Here is a 17,460-nt window from a genome sequence, read left to right on the forward strand (position 1 = left end):
CTACTGCAGCTGTGATAGCTGCAGTGTGTAAAACCCTCCTGCCTACTGCAGCTGTGATAGCTGCAGTGTGTAAAACCCTCCTGCCTACTGCAGCTTTCTCTGCCTTGCATGGGAAGAAAAAGATAGAGCAGGCACTTCTTTGACTCTTGTCTCTCTTGATGGGACCTTGACCTACCGCTTATTTTTATAATGGGCAACAATTTGTCAAATTACCCAGTCCAACTGGAAACTTGTACAAGGTAGATAAAAATAAAGCAAACATTTTCAGTGTTATCTCTTAGAGCATGTGCTGACTCATAGTGACCCTCTGGGACTGAGTTGAATTGGCTGTATCCAAGCCTGTAAATCTTCGCAGAAACGGTATTTCAACTTTCTCCTAAAACTGCACAGTTTTCATTTATTGGCAGGACTCTACTGCCAGGCCTCTTAAAATGTAGAGGAGCATGAAAATATTTAATATGTAAATGGACTGCCACAGTAAAAATCCCTGGGTAGTACAATGATTAATACATGGCTACTAACTGTCTCCAGGTTGAGGTCACCAGTTCTTTAAGGAGACTGATTTCACCCTGATCAACTTTCAATCATATTTGATCACTGTACTGAACTAGGAAAGTCACAATGTCAAAGAAGCATCCTTTTCACTTTAGCTTTTCCAAGCATTTCTAAGCATAAATTATGCTTACACACCAAACTTGAAATCAGAGCGTTATCTATTAATCATAACTATTGACAATAGATACTGGATTAGTCTGGGTGCACAAGAGAAACAAATTCATAGACACTCATATGTGTATAGGTAAGTGCTTTATATACAAGAACAATTGAGTATTGAGAAAAGACCCCAGCCCAGTCCAGATCAAGTCCATAAGTCTGATATTAGCCCATATGTCTGATACCAATATATAAAGTCTCCTTCAGACTCATGCAACACATGCAATGACACTGAATGCAGGAAAATCACAGGCCAGTGGATGGAAAGTTTTGTGGATCCAGTGGCAGTGGAAGCATCTCTGTGCTAGCAGGGGTCTCCGCATGGCTCCTTCAGCTCCAGGGCTCTAGCATACCTCCATGTATCTTTTCCGCAGGAATGCCTCAGAGGGAGGAAATGTCTCACCTTCAGCTAGCTATTTATCTCCTTAGCACCTCCAAATGAGGTCAACAAGTTGCCACCTGATTGACAGGCTAAACTCCACCCCTTCTCTCTTACAGTAAACCTCAAATTGACAACAGATTATGTAACTACCACAGATACTTTTCCTATCTTTATAAGCCTGAGATATTTATCAATCACTCAACAAATAAATGTCATGGGTGTGCTGCATGGTTGTGGATAACTGAATATGGGCTAGAAGCATCTGTATTTGTGGAGTATTTGGGCTCCCATAAAGTAAAACAAAGGCTTAATAACAAAACCATGTAAATTAATAGCTGTGAAACATGAGTTAAGTACCTTGATCACCGTGTGTCCAGAGTGGTGGAATTAGAGGAGGAAAGGCGAGCGTTGCAGAGACAGATGACCATCGGTCTGGCTCTGCAAGGACATGGCACCTTGAGGAGCTGGGGGTGGAAGGGATGCCAGGGGAAGCAAAAAGCTTGAGCCAGAGCAAATACAAACTCTTAGCAGTTGAGAAAATGCACTTGGAAGAAGGATGGCTTGGGCTAGATGTTTAAGAACTTAAATTTTTTATTAAGGAGTTCAGTAATGAAGGAAGCACCTGAGGCTTTTAACCCAGGATCAAATATTCGCTGTAGAAACTTGTTTGGCATCTCAGAAAGATGGAATTCTGCATGTACAAAAGCATCCTTGGGTAAATAGAAATGAATGCATAGCACATACAAGGGGGTTAGTTGTCCCCCAATATACATCTTTCACTACTTAGGTATCATAATAAAAAATGGTAATAATAAAAACCTGAACAGCATGTGCTGTTCCTTCTAAAGACCACACTTCTGAGGCTCCTTTACAGGTAAATGTGGTTCTCTGAGTAACTCCCAGACAACGAAGTGTAAGCTAAAGACGGCAGTAACTCTGAGCTGTCTTCCTTGCGAGCCCATTGGCACACACAATGTTTTGTCTTCTTCCTGCTATTTACAATGCAGAAGAGGTTATATACTTGGATATTTTTTGTCTTTTTTGGGGGTTGGGGTGCGCTTGGCTGCCTTGCTTTCCTTCCTTTGTCACAAATCAGTTGGGCTTCTTCATGGGAGCTTAATTCTGGGATGTTTTTATGTTATTCTATCCCAATTATCTCCCACAGCAAATACTGTACACTATATTACTATAAATGTTAGAAAATGATGGTGACATATGTACAAATATGCTTGATAAAATGGATGCATGGAATGTTATAAGAGCCATAAGAGCCCTCAATAAAATAATTTTCTTTAAAAAAAAGACTTAAAATCAGTGACAGTGACTCCTGCTATTGCATTCTTTTTCTTTTTTAAGATACACCGTCTATTTCAAGAAGCATAATGTGTATTTCCAAGCCTAGAATTCACACACCACGTACATACGTATACATAAAAATTGCGAGAGCAGAAACTCCAGGAGACCATCTTGTTTTCCTGGGTTTTACACGTATTCTCCCTTTGACAAGGTGTGGTCTTATCATGTTTCTCTTATTCTTCATTGGTAGCAAAGTTCTGAGTGTTCCTTGTCTGACAGGCTTTCTACTTCACAGGTTCCTATTTGCACAGGTTTTACGGTACACGATACATACTTCCTTAAAAAAACGATTCATCATGCCCCCTGACTTTTTCTATTCTAAAGGAGGAGTAAAAATGCATTGCTGCTACGGTGCCAGGAGGGTGCCAGGCTTATTCCAAAGAACACATGTTGAACATGTCTCAGCAGTCAATAGTTGGCTATCGATACTTTGTCTCTGTAATACTTTGTCTTAGTCTCATGAGGGTGACTTTTGAATAGAAGGGTTCAATGAAAAGAGTGACCACGAAGAAGATTTGCTTGGCCAGTTAAATGCGAGGCAGAGAAATCAGTTCAGAAGGTGTGGTGGCTTTTTTTCTAGAATTCCACAGGGTTATTCTGGTCATATTTTCTCAGAGGATGATCATAGTGAGTTATTTTGAGGAAAATGAAAATTGCATTGGTGAGAAAAATGCCAGGGAAGTTGTACAGAAGAATTTTCCCCATCACGATAGTACATCTGCTCATTTCTATAAGGTAGATAAGACTGTCCTACAAGAAGTTCTTTATGAAACTCGACCCTCGTTCACTCTGTAACCCAGATCTTGCTTCTTTAAACTTCCTTTTAATCCCCAAACTCAAAGAACATTTAAAAGGAATACAGTTTGATTATCACAATGATGCCAAAACTACTGTCTTGGCAGGTTATAAATCAAAGCACATCATTATTTGGGAAAGGGCTAAAGAGATGGAAAATCAACCTTTGGAAGTACATAGATAATAACAGAGGATGTGTTCAGAGAAAATATCTTCACATTTTTATATTCTTGTTTAATAAATATTTCTATGATCTTGTAGCAATATATTTTGATTAACCCTTATATTCTATTTTTTCTTTTATTTTCTTCTAATCTCTCATTAAAAATACAGATGAATATATATTTTTCAAAATCCTTTTATTGGGAACTCATACAGATATCATGTCATTCCATAGTCGAATTGCATCAAGCAGTATTGTACAATTGCTAACACAATCGGTTTCAAAATATTTTTTTCCTTCCTGAACTCTTTGATATCAGTTCTCTTTACTCTTTTCCCCCCCAAACAACAACAACAACAACAACAACAACAAACAACCACTGTAGCTCCCATATATCCTTATTCTACTTGCTGTTCCTATAGGTCCATCAGTCCTGAGTTTCCTATACTGAAAAACAAAAAGCATGTAACACAATTTCAACGGGGTCACTCTAAATGACCATATCCATCTGCGATAACCCCCAATATGAACAAACATGAACCAAAAAAAATACCGAAAATTTTGAAAATCACATCAGGCCCAATGATCATAGGAGAAGAGATCAACTGGCAAGATTTCAATGATTCAAGTCAGGTTTATCATTTTGACCCTCTATAGTCCTTTCTCCAGTGCATGCTATTTAGGAACCAGTTTCCTCCCATCCCTCTATTAGGGGCCGAGAGAAATCACCGGAGGCTTATTCCCTGTGGATCTCACAAAAGTATCTTGGGTTTCCACGGTCATCCATGGCCTGCTGTAAAGCATATTCTGACACTTTAGCTTCTGATTCCATTCTCTCCTGTGACTTCGGATTACATGATTTGCAATCCTTTGGTGACTGATGTTGGTATGCTTCTTCTATGTGGCCTTAGTTGTCATCTCACGTAGAAGGCGGATTGTCTGGAAATAAACCTGTAGGGCCCAGACACTATTTTATCTGATAGAGGACCTATCTAATGTCTTCCCCACACCTTGCTTATAGAGCCCATGATTTCTGTGTTTCCTTCCTGAGGGCAAGTAACAAGCAGGGCCCCGATGTATGAACTAATTGTTCTTAAATTGGAACTAGGATTTCGTGTAAGCCCCAAACCCAGTCCTGGATTTATGATTTTTTAACTGCCTTTGGCTCCCTATCAAAACCTCCTTGTTAATTTATGGTAGGAGGTCTTATTGATCCTCTTTCTGAGACATACATATCTTCCATTAATATTGTCTTTGATTAGGCCCCAGTACTAATTTTTTAAAGCACTGTTGAGAGATAGAGAGATTGGGTCAATGTATGCTAACTCCACATCACAATACTTAAATTATTCACTTGTACAGAGTCAATTTTTTCTTGGCTGGACATGATTTACACAAACAATGGGAGTCGGTTGGCAGGGAAAATTTATAATATTTGCCGAGAATGTCAATCAAGGGTTTTCCAGAATAATATATATCTTAACACAGCACATAGGGCATTGATGTAGCAAGACCACGGTTGTCTGACTTCCAGCAGTTCAACAATCTTACTACAGGTGCCTCCTGCTTCCTCAGACACCATGAACTTTCAGTCTTAAGTCCTCAGGTTACAAGTGTGTCTGAGAGAGGTCCAGTTCCCCCAGTGGAGTTTCTGCATTGGATCTCACTGATGCTGCCTCCGGAGCAAGCCCTGGTGCCATGAAGATCTAGGATTTGATGCTCCAGCATTCCACTCGCGGGTGCTGGAAGCCTGAGCCAATGTGACCCATTGGGTGCATATCATCATGGGCACTCTCCTCATAGGGCCCCTAGAAGCATTTTTGGTCATTCTTCCCACAACCTGGAGGTCAGTCCTCCCACGTATTCCCTCAGAAGTGTTTGCTCATTTTCCCCTCTCATGACTTGACCTACCCATCAGTATCCCTCATCCCTCTGAGAGGGCTCTCTATCTGGGGGTTAGCTTGTGTTAGCTTTTCATGACAGCCACTCAGGAGGAAACATCCCCATTACCCTTCTTTAACCATTTCATTGCAAATGATGTGAGGCACCTTCTCATAAAGTGACCTTCAAGATACATACCTAGAGAGACTAGTGTATGATTCATTGGCACCAGTCCGGCTTTCTACCAGGTTGTTTGGCCACTCTGGCCAGCAGACTGGATGCCCTGCAGCTTGAGCTTGTGCCCATCCCGTTGCTTTCTCCTACAGCAGTAGACTCATACAGTCTTTATCCTTTTGTGATGGTCTAACTTCACTCAGAGTAATGCTTTCCAGAATCCTCCACGTCGTGAGGTGTTTCATGGTTTCATTGTTCTTTTTCAGGGGTGCGGAGTATTCCATTGTGTATGTATACCAGAATTATTTTATCCAGACTTCTACTGATGGGAATTTAGGCTGTTTCCAGCATCTTGCTATTGTGAACTGTGCTGCAATGAACATGGGAGAGCATGCATCTGTTTGTGATCTGTTTCTTATTTCTTTGGGGTATATGGTATTTCTATTGCCATCTGTTTTAGAAATTGTCATATCACTTTCCATAGTGGCTTTATGTATTTACAAGCCCACCAGCAGTGAATCAGCGCTCCAATCTCTCCACCCCCTCTCAGCATTTGTTGTTCTCTCTCTCTCTCTTTGAATTGGGCTATAGTTTTGAGTTTAGATGGTATCTCATGCTTGTTCTGACTTGCATTTCCCAGATGGCTAGTGAACAAGAGCATTTCCTCTTGTGTATCTTAGCCATTCAAGCATCATCTTTTGTGAAAAGTCTGTTCAGATGCTTTGCCCACTTTCTCAGTTATTTTATTTATTTATGTTTCTTGTTGTAAGCTTGTAGTATACTGTAGATTTTAGTTATTTGTCCTTTGTCCCTTACATCATTGCTAAATATCTTTTCTCACTCTGTGGGCTCTTGTTTTCCTATTTTAACGAAATATTTCAATGTATACAAGCATTTTATTTTCAATAGGTCCCACTCATCTATTTTGTCTTCCACGGAGTGTGCTTCTTTGTTATATCTGGTAGTCCATGTATGCCCTGTACTAGGGCACTTAGATTCATCCCAATTTTCTAGCTGAGCATCCTGAGAGCTATGGGTTTTACATTTAGGTCTTTAATCCACCTTGAGTTTGTTTTGGTGCATGGAGTGAGATATGGGTTTTGTTTCTTTCACTTGCAGACAGATAGTCAGTTTTTCCTGCACCATTTATTGAAGAATGCATCTGCTTCTCATTTAATGCTTATTGGGCTTTTGTAAAAAATCAGTTGTCTGTATGCAGATGTTTTTATTCCTGGGTTTTCTGTCCTGATCCACTGATCTGTGTATCTATCATCATTATACCAGAACCAAGCTGCTTTGACAAATATGGCCATGTAGTAGGTTTTTGGCTTCAGGTAGTGCAAGACCATCTAATTTGTTCTTCCTTTTGAGGAATTCTTTGCCTACCCTGGGCTTCTTCCCTCTCCATATGAAGTTGGTAATTAGTTTCTCCCATTTCTTTAATGCATGACGCTAAAATTTGAAATGGGATTGCACTGAATTTGTAAATTGCTTTAGGTAGTATAGACATTTTCACGATATTGAGTGTTCCGATCCATGAACACGGGATATTCTTCCATTTGTGTAGATCTCTTTGGGGTTCTTGTAATAATGTTCTATAAAGGACTTGAGATACATGTGTATGGACTTACTAGGAGAAAATCTCTAGTTCATAAACATGGACTTGGTTTTCTTTGAAAAACAGATAAAATATGAGAGGTTACCCTCCCAAAACCAGAATTTTTGTTTTTCGAAACTATGATTTTGTTTGTTTGTTTTAGTTTTTGTTTTACAAAACAACCTTATTACCTCCAAGTACTCTCCATTACACTTAATAGAGTTGTCAAATATTTGATTCCATTCTTGGAAACATTTTTCAAATTCATTTCTTTGGATGACTTACAGCACCTCCCTCATTTTTTTTTCTGCATCTCTTCTATATCGTCAAATCACTGTCCTTTCATGTCCCTCTTCATTCACCGAAACAAAAATAAGTCACAATGACTGAGGTCAGGAGAGTAAGGTGTGTGGGTCGATAAAGACATGCTGTACTTTGCCAAAAAGTGGCGCACTGAGATGACTGTGTGAGCAGGTGCATTGTTGTGGTGGCAAAGAAATCCCCCACATGCCACAAATCAGGCTTTTTTGGTCACACACTGTCATGGTATATTCTCAGAACCTCTCAATAGAAAGCTTGATTAACAGTCTGACCTGGTGGAACGAACTCCAAATGCACTAACCCCTTCACATCAAGAAAACAAATGAGCATCGTTTTTTTGGGTTAACCCCTCATATTTAGCAAGACTAGGAAGTGGTGTGTGGATGACACAACTTTGCTTGCTGAAAGCACTTAGTGAAGAAGTTTAAACACTATAACTTTTAGAGCAGATTCTACCTAAACATAAAAACAGACAAACACATCATATCTGGGCCAATAATCAACAACTTGATAAAGAGAGAAAAGATTGAAGTTGTCAAAGGTTTATTTTACTTGGATGCCAGATCAAACTTCTTGGGATGAGAAGGCAAGAAAACAAAAAGAACATACTGCATTGGGTAAAACTGCTGCAAAAGACCTCTTTAAAAAGCTAAAGGGCAGAGATACGACTTTGAAGATTGTGGTGTGCCTGACCTAAGTCATTGTATCTTCAATTAGTTCATATGCATGTACATTTTGGACAATGAATGTGTAAGAGCTGAGAAGCATCTATATATTTGAATTATGGTTTTTGCAAAGAATTTGGAATATGAAACAGACTTCCAGAAGAACAACAAACTAATCTGTCTTGGAGGAAAACCCAAACCAAAATCACTGCCATCAAATCTATTTTGACTCATGGAGACCCTATAGAACAGGGTCGACTCGGCCCTATGTATTTTCAAGACATTAACTCTTTACTGCAGTAGAATACATCATCGTTATTCTGTGGAGTGGCTGGTGGTTTTGAATGGCTGGCTTTGTGGTTAGTCACCCAAGGCAGAACCACTATGTCACCAGGACTCGTGCCTTGGCAGAAATATGCCTAAATGGGTCCTTAGAAGCGAAGACGATAAGACTTTGTCTCTCATGTACTTCGGGCACGCTACCAAGAGAGACCTGGCAAAAGACATCATGCTTGTTAATAAAATAGAGTCAGAGAAAAAGTGGGAGGTACTTAAAGACATTGATTGATATAGTGGCTTCATCAGTGGCCTCAAACATACAAACTTTTTTTTTTTTGATGATACAGGACCAGGGTTTGTATCATTCTCTGGTATATAAGGGTTATGATAAGTCAGATCAGACTCAAGGGCATCTAATAACAACAATCAGTAAGGAAGCCAGAGTCCCTAAGGAATGATATTTGTTTACTATGCTAATCACTGGACCTACTGTTTTACATGCATTATCTTCTTTTATCCTTACAAGTCTCTAAGAGTTAGAAATTCGAGTTTTCATTATACAAAGGAGAAGATGACAAACTCATAGATGTTAGAGGATTTGTTCAAATTTTCACATCGGATAGACGTCAGAATTCAGACTTCAATCTGTGTCTGTGTCTGTCGGTCCACAGTCCTAAGCGTCATAAGTCATATTAAACTTCAGTGTTCTATTTTTGCCAAAAGCCACACGACTATGAAAAAAGGGATAGGTTTTGGGGGCGGTTGATCAGGTGATTCTGAAGATAATGAAATAACTGCTTTCTCTGATGCAAAGCTGAGGCTCCTGACCAGATATCCATGGGTGCCGGCTGTGCTGTAAAGGATTCATGGCGCCGAAGAGCTCCCATACCAGCTTAAGACAGCTACGTCAGGGCTTCTACATGACAGAGGAAAACAGTTTTCTGTGGTTTTTTTTTCTTTATCGGGTGTAAGCTTCTGCTATTTCGGGTTTATGTTACTCACAGTTGACCCTAATCCTGATACAACCACTATCCCGCAAAAACAGTGGCAGACAAATATAGATCACATGTCCATCACATAAATCCACTTTTATAAGGGAATGAAGTGAGGTTACTACCCCTCATAAAAAGGTGTTTCGCAACGTGACCCAGGAATCTAGAAATAATGCCCATCCACTCTTTTGCCGCCTCACAAGCATAGCTCCTCCTAGTCTCAGTGGGTGTACACAGGTGGGCGCACGGTTATCATGGTGACAAGATTCAGAGGTCCAAGGATGAAGACCCTCAAAGGACAAGTCATGCGGTGATAAGGACGGGTCCGGAGGGCACTTCTCCCTCTGTGTAGTCCTAAGAAAATTATTGCTGTGTTTGTTTTTGTTTTATTTTATTTTATTTTTTTCTTTACTGGGTAAACATTCTAGAAGAAGGAAGAGAAGAGACAATGGTGATAAGTGGAAAAGAAGAAAAATGAACTATAAACAAGCCAGAATCTTCACTGAACAGAGAAGTTCAATTAAAAAAAGGGAGGAGGAGAAGAAGAAGAAGAGAAATGCAGGATGTTAATTTGAACCATAGCCCCATGTCTAATGCTTTTAGACAAGGAAAGGAGAGAAAAGCAAAGAAATCTGAGTCAGAGGGAAGATGTCATGGTGAGTTTCATTGGGATGGATTCCTTATTAATTCTAAAGAACACGATTCAACATGGATTTAATTATACACGTCAACCCACCCACATTCCTGTTGCTTTTCACACACATGGGCTTCTGAGGACGATGAAAGGTGGGTGGGGAGAAAAGGAAAAGAAGGAAGAGCATGGGGTGGCTGAGGCCGTGGAGAAGGCGACTCCACCCCAGGGGGCTGTTGCTCGGGCCTCCCCTTTTCCAAACATGGAAGTGACATTGCCGAGCTTCAGACGCCGCAAACAAGGCAAGACCAGACCAGTCCTGTCCGATTCAAGTATCTTGGCTTCCAGGACACCTCCACTTTGCTCTCTTTACAGTATGGTGGACTTTCTGACAGTGTTGAGGGATGGAGGGAGGGATATCGGGGGAGGGATAAATAGAAGCTTAAAAAACAACTCAGCTGCGTTTAATTTCCTGTGCGATGCACAACACAATCTCATCAAGATTTTCACTGAGTGTGTCTCTACTAAAACTCAAGAAAGTTCAAATATATTAGACATGTAAGACAACATGCGGGTTTCCTGAAGGTCTCCCTGGGGTTTCCGAGCCTGTGTCTAGAGTCAATATCACACCAATCCCTGCACAATCAGTCGCAACAACAAACATTCCACAACCTAGATCCGCTTGCTTTCCCTTTTTGCTTTCCGAAAACACCAGAGAGGGAACATGTGCCTGAAAAATTCCATATCGTTTGCTAACCATCTCTGGATATGACAGGCTTTTACAAGGAGGGCATCCCAGTAGGGAGAGCATCCAGTCGTTGGTGTGTTGGACTAATGAAGTCTCAAAGCACTGGAATCCAAGGTTTAATACAGATAAGTAAAATCACTCTAACCTTTTCAAGACAAAAATTACTTAATGATATCTGTGTAGGAGGAACATTTAAATTAACTCTGAAAAGCTTTAAGAATGCCATTGAGAATGACGTCCAGAGCAACAGAACACAATGAGCCTATTCGGGTTGGTTGTGCATCTACCCCATCAGAAAAGCACCACTAGTACAAGTAGTCCTAAGATATCAGAGCCATAATCATGATCTCAGGATCAGGAAATTGTTTTCAAAGCTGCGGGATTCAGAGTTATACCAGGTCTCCTAGATTTGCACTCGCAAAAATTCCATGTCCATCACTGCCTCTTAAGACCCACAAACTTAGAGACTGAGCTCTGGGCATGTTGGTTAAAACCCAAATGGATTATGGTGGGAGGGAGTGCCTGGAAGCCTAGATAACCATATTTGCTTCCTTGCTTTTCCCTGTCTGGAGTTCATTTGCAATATGGCACCCTGCCCTCTGATAGTTGGATACCTCTAACCCTCGACCCTTTGTAGTACAACAAACCATACTAGAACGATGGCCTTCACAACTTCTACAAGCACAGCTCATCTTTTCTGAAATAAACCTTTAGTCTTCAGATAATTATAGATCAATATGCAGTTGTAAGGAAGAAGGCACAATAATTCCTGGCATTTTTGCTCAGTTTCCCCCAGTGACATTAGCAACACCTTTCCAAACAATAGCGCCACATGACAATCAGGATATTGATATTAGCACCTTGGTTTTATTCAGATTTTGTCCTTTACTGGCACTCATGCCTAGAAGGGACGGCATGTGTCTAAGTGCATAAATGTGTTTAGTTGATGTAATTGTGTTATATGGGTAGATTTCTGTTATCAATAACTGCAGTTGAGATAAAAAGCATACACTTTTGTGCTCAGAAGCCAAGAGATGACCATAAAGGGAGCAGATAAGCTTTCCTGGGGGGTTTATAAGATAATTATGAAGATGATTTCTATAGGAATTTTGGAAGAGTTGTTTTCTTTGGCCACGTCTTGTAAGTCTACAATAGTAACTTAGATGATTTTTTTAGCCATGATTTGGTGTCTCTCTGTTGAAGATAAATCTAATATTTACCTGTTAATACTGGCTTTTCTTCATCTGGGGGACAATAATGATGAAGCTCCTACCCTATATTAGGTCTTTTCTCTTGGAGGGTGGAGCACACATGATAAATCTGAGGTTCCTACTCTCAAGGAAGTACCAGCTCTCAGTAGGAAGCGCCATGATTATAGAAGACACTTCATCTTTGCACCTCCATGCACCCTCAAGTCCCACTTAGACTGGCCTTCCTCTCCTTTTCTTCTGCTTCCTCTGTGTAGAGGTCCTTAGGGTCTGGAAACTGGGGCTAAAATGAATCCTGTGGGCTGGTGCCCTGTCCAGCACCTTCTCCACTCCAGTTTACCTTCATGGAGTTTTAGAGTTCATTCTCATCCCCATAAAGATATATTAACTGCCCAGCTACAACCAATCACAATTGCCACCCTTCGCTAAGAATCACATTTGCAATCTGGCAAGGGGGTGCACAGAGTTTTTACTTCCAGGACCATTATGCCTAGTAACTGCAGTGCTAGCCCAGAGTCGCAGATTCCAGATCTCACTCGCCTTGCGGAGATTCTGACTCATCACCATAGAAAGCCTAATTTTTCTCCTGCAGAGCAGGTGGTGGATTAGAACGGCTAATGCAAAACCACTACCCCCCAAAGGTAGGCACTACCTGGATATACCTTTTGCAGCAAAAGTTCCTTCCCCAACCCCCAGCCTCACTGTGGCTCTAAGAAGCTTTCTTTAATTGTCCCACCCAGTTTTCTCTCTTCTTTAATCCTTGCCAATCATTGTTATCAACTATATAATGTTATTGTTATTGTTGAGTGCTGTTCAGTCTACTGTAATTCTTAGAAATCCTGTAGTACTTATGAGAAAAAGACTCTGTTCACTATCCTGACATCCAAAGATCCCAATCTCTCTCCAGACATCCAACGCCCCTTTCATTCTGTATTCAACCATTCTTTGCTGCTCATTCCAACTGCTCCTCTGCACACATTCTACATTTCTTCATTATAAGATTACATGCCTTTTCTTAGAATGAAAATTTATATGTTTGTCCCCAAACCTGACATTTTTTTGCATTTATTTAGCCTAGCAGAATATCATCCCGAGTAATCTCACAGATTTCCTCTTTTTTGACATCTTTTTTGATCTACCAATTTACATTTTGCCCCTTGGTGCCTCTTGGTCCCAGTGATAGTTTGGTTTATGGTGCCAACCTGGCCAATAGGAACATGTGGGATTAATCAGCTTGCAGTTTGATTTGAAGGCAAAGAGATAGATGGCTATGCAAGACCCATCCTATTCTCTCTTACTTTCTGGTGATTGGACCAGCATGCTGCTGCTTTAGCTAGTTTGCTGCCTTGACCTGTGAGCTACACTACCTGTGGGCAAAACCAACCTGTGGATCATGTTGCTAGAGTTTGAGGCTAGTTTGAGACCTGCTTGGCCATGCTGTTAGTACGTACATTGTTTGAGCTTGAGGCTGGTGGATCCTGTTGCCTTGCATTTCTTAAGTTCGACATCCCATCTGGGCCTGCTCCCCTTAGCTCTCAAGTTAATGACTATTTGTGACCCACCCTGCTGCCTATGGTTAGACTCTGCCTGTCTTGCCCAAGAAAGGGCTCCACTCTCTGCTTCCTTGACCTTGGACCCGGCAGCTCATGTGAGTTGAAGGACTTCCAGTACATTAACTGTCCACAAAATTAATTTGAACTTAGCCTTCTGTACTGCTGTGTGGACTAATTAGCTGTTATATTCCTTCTTGCTGTTTAACCCACACACACACACACACGCACACACTATCATAAGTGTCCTGGTTTTGTTTCTCTAGAGAACCCTGCCAGACACCACCCCCAATCATTACCTGCACTCTGGAACAGTCAATTGTAACATAGCGTAACATAGTGAGCAATGAATAGAGGGATAGAGATTGAGTATGACTTGAATTATCTCTAGAGCTTCAAACAGGTACTGAGGGCACAGTGGCAAAAAAAAAAAGTGTACGTTTAAATCAGAGGGAATTGGGAAATTCTGTATTTCAATAAAGTTTTTATGAGTGTTTAGATCCTCTGGGAAGATGGTTTGCAGAGGTCTGAAGATTGAACTTCAGAGCCCAAGTCACTGTGCTTACCGTCTTGAAATAAACAAGAGATGAAAGGTGCGCTAGTGTTCATTGACATCTTCCTGTGCATCAACTTCTCCATGGGAGAAAGATGAGGGAGGAAGTCTGCTTCTGTAGAGATTGACGGTCTCAGAAGTCCTAGAGGTCACATGGGTCAGAATCAATTTAATAGCACTGAGTTTATTTTTGTTTTGTACCAATGCCGCAGTTTCATCAATGCTGCCTATAGGAACCCTCTTCTCTTTCTCTAAATTTATTTAGAGTCCTATCAGAGAAAGGAGAAGTTCTCAGAATCACTCCTAAAGAAGAAAGTTACTCGTTAAAAGTCTCCCTGCATTTTTTGAATGGTGCAGTGAGCCTATCAATGGTGTCACTCCAGAACTTCCTACAATTGAGTAGATTCAAACTCATAGTGACGCTATAGGACAGGAGAGAACTCCCCTGTGAGTTTCTGAGACTATAACTCTATGAGTATACAGCCCTGTCTTTCTCCCACAGAGCTCTTGGTGGTTTTGAACTGCTGAACTTGCAGTTAGCAGCCCAATGCATAACCATTACACCACCAGGGAAGGCAAGGGCAATTGCAGTTAGCATTATGGCTTAGGCAATATGGGAATCTGAAGCTAAGAATAATAGCAACAAACCCATAGCTGATACTTCCTTTTATTTTTTTTCCTTCTGGAATACTTATGGATCACCAACTAAACAACCTGTACCTCTCCTATGAGTACATCAATCGTTACAAAGAACTCTTCAACTCCATTTTTCTGACTCACTTTGCCATGAATCAGCAATGGTCCCTTTTGGTCCATTTCTCAGTCTTTCCATAGACATCTGTGTTGACTTGGCTTCCTGCCCATCTCCCGGATTCAAAGACTATCTGCGGTAGGAGATACATCAGATCCCATGGTCTAAGGTTTGTATATACCCTAAGAGCTAGTCCCTAAAATAAACTTAGAATTATCTTTTACAATTCCCTTCTTGTTTAGAGCTTACATAACTTTTTTTTCCCCCTTAACAAAGCATGTAAGCCTTTCCTCATTGTAAATGACTGTGATTGAATACAGGATGAAATAAAGTTTCACAGCCTTTATCACAAGTTGGTGCTAAGTGATGGAGGCATAAACTTACTTGACTAGCAGGTGTTAGATCTTCTCCAGCCACCAGGCCACACCTACCCAGGGCTGGTCTTCAGGGGGAAAAAAAAAGACCAGCTGTTAATCTTCAAACATTTTAATATTTTAAACACTAACACTTCAAAAGACCACAACGTTCCCTTGCAGATGTACTATATTACAGAGCTGGATGTTTCTAGGATTTTTTTTGGACAAGATAAAAGTAAAAAGTTTTGATTGGTGGGTGGTTCACTGTGAGCAAATATGACCTTCTTCTTGCTTGTAGCAGTATGGAGATGCATCGTCAACAAAGTGATGTGTAATAGAGTTCTTAGAGGCCCAAGGTATTATCTACCTTATCACTCCTTCACCTGTTATCTGTAGCCTCTCCAACACTCATCTCTTGCCCCTCATCCCCCATGATAGAAGCGGCTGTCTGAGCCATTCTCTGAGCTTTTACTTCCAACAGTTTATTTCCCCAAATTAGCTCTCGTTTGAAGGTTTTCCAGCAGTAACTTTCAAATACATGAAATGAGACTTTGCCTGTAATCTCAGGCAGTTTGAAAGAGCCTGGTTCTGGAGGGTGGCTCTCCTCTTGGTGAGCAAATATTAATACCCTGCGTCGCATATAATTTCTTAAGGAGTACAACCCTGCCTCCTCTGAAGCTTTATCAGATGAGGGATGCCCCCTTGTTGTAGTATCTCTGGATCTGGTTGAAAAGAGGTTTTGAGCAAGAAATAAGATTTCAGCCAATGTCAGAGTTAGGAGTCTCCTAAGACAGCATGGGACTTGGCCTCTGCTGACAGGAATTCCTTGCCTGTCCAAATGAAGTAGCCTCACTATCCTGCAAAATTGGACTCCTCTGGTACCAACCACACTCCGTGCTCATGCATTTCCAGTTAACACGCATTCTCCAGCTCACCCTCCTGTTTTACATCATTTCCCTCAGCCATCACTTCCACTCTTAGATGGAAAGACAGTCTGTTTGCTTTTACTGAATCACATGATATGAGATAAATGTTCAAATTCTTATTTATGGGCATTTAAAGATTGCAACACTGCTTTTACAAGGCAGCTATTTGATCCCAGGATGGATAAACTACAAAACTCCAGTTGGCCCCCATCATAGCAACAAAGCAGCAGAGTCCTGAAGTTGGTTTTGCTCATAAAAAAGGTAAACAGCAAGGCACAGGCCTGAAACAAACAGAACAAGAATGTATCCCACAGAATGCTTGTGAGGTCCCCTGGTTCCACATCAATGCAACAACATCCTGACTCTCAGAGACCCAATGAGATCCTCACGGCCTGAGAGTTAGCAACCGTTGATACTACCCAATCAAGACTCTCGGCAATAAGAATACTGAAAACAAGTCTGCCTATTTACAGAATGCTCAGGAAATGATTCTAAATCCTACACTTGCCTTGTGAAGACAATCTTCCGGAAAACCATTATGAATGATGATTCCCGTTTTCCAGATGAAGACACTAAAGCACTTGTGTTGCTGTTCGGTGCCATGTCGGTTCTCACCCATAGCGACCCCCTGCACAGTGGAACAAAACATTGCTCCATCCTGCACCATCCTCACAACTGTGGAGGATATTCTTGCAGCAACTATGCCGATCCATCTCCTTGAGAGCATTCCTCTTTTTTGCTGTCCCTCTACTTCACCAAGCATGATGGCCTTTTCCAGGGACGAGTCTCTCTTGACAACATGTCCAAAGTATGTAAGATGAAGCCATGCCATCCTTTCCTCTAGGGAGCTTTCTGGTTGTACTTCCAAGTCAAATCTGTGGTACTTTTAATATTCTTTGCCAGCACCGTAATGGAAGTGCGTTGATACTTCTTTGGTCTTCCCATTCAATGTCCAACTTTCTCATGCACATGAGGCGATTCATCATGCCATGATTTGGGTCAGGTGCACCCAGGTCTTGATGTAACATTCTTGCTTTTCAATATTATCAAGAGTTTTTTTTTTGCAGAAGATATATTCTAAATATTTACCTTAAATGCTTACACTAAAACACAGAGAAACACTGGCTCTAGATTGTATAACAGAAAATGACAGAGCTGGAATTAAACCAAAACCTACTGAGTCCAGAGGTCAGGTCATAGTGCAGTCATTTAACCACCAGCCCAGGCTAGCTGCTTCTCCTGCTCCCCAGAATTAATGCCTCCAGTGACCAGAGCGTCTTGTTTCTTAAGGAGTTGATTTCTTTGGCCTAGAGAGTTGATGCTTATGACACTTGACTTTCATGGCACTGCTCATATTGAATCGGACTAATGTCTACCTCTCCACATGGATTCACTTTGTTCTGGGTTGTACCTTCTGA

Source organism: Echinops telfairi, unplaced genomic scaffold (assembly GCF_000313985.2).
Source record: "Echinops telfairi isolate 266 unplaced genomic scaffold, ASM31398v2 ScPeMD7_9;HRSCAF=40, whole genome shotgun sequence".
NCBI classification, from domain to species: Eukaryota; Metazoa; Chordata; class Mammalia; order Afrosoricida; family Tenrecidae; genus Echinops; species Echinops telfairi.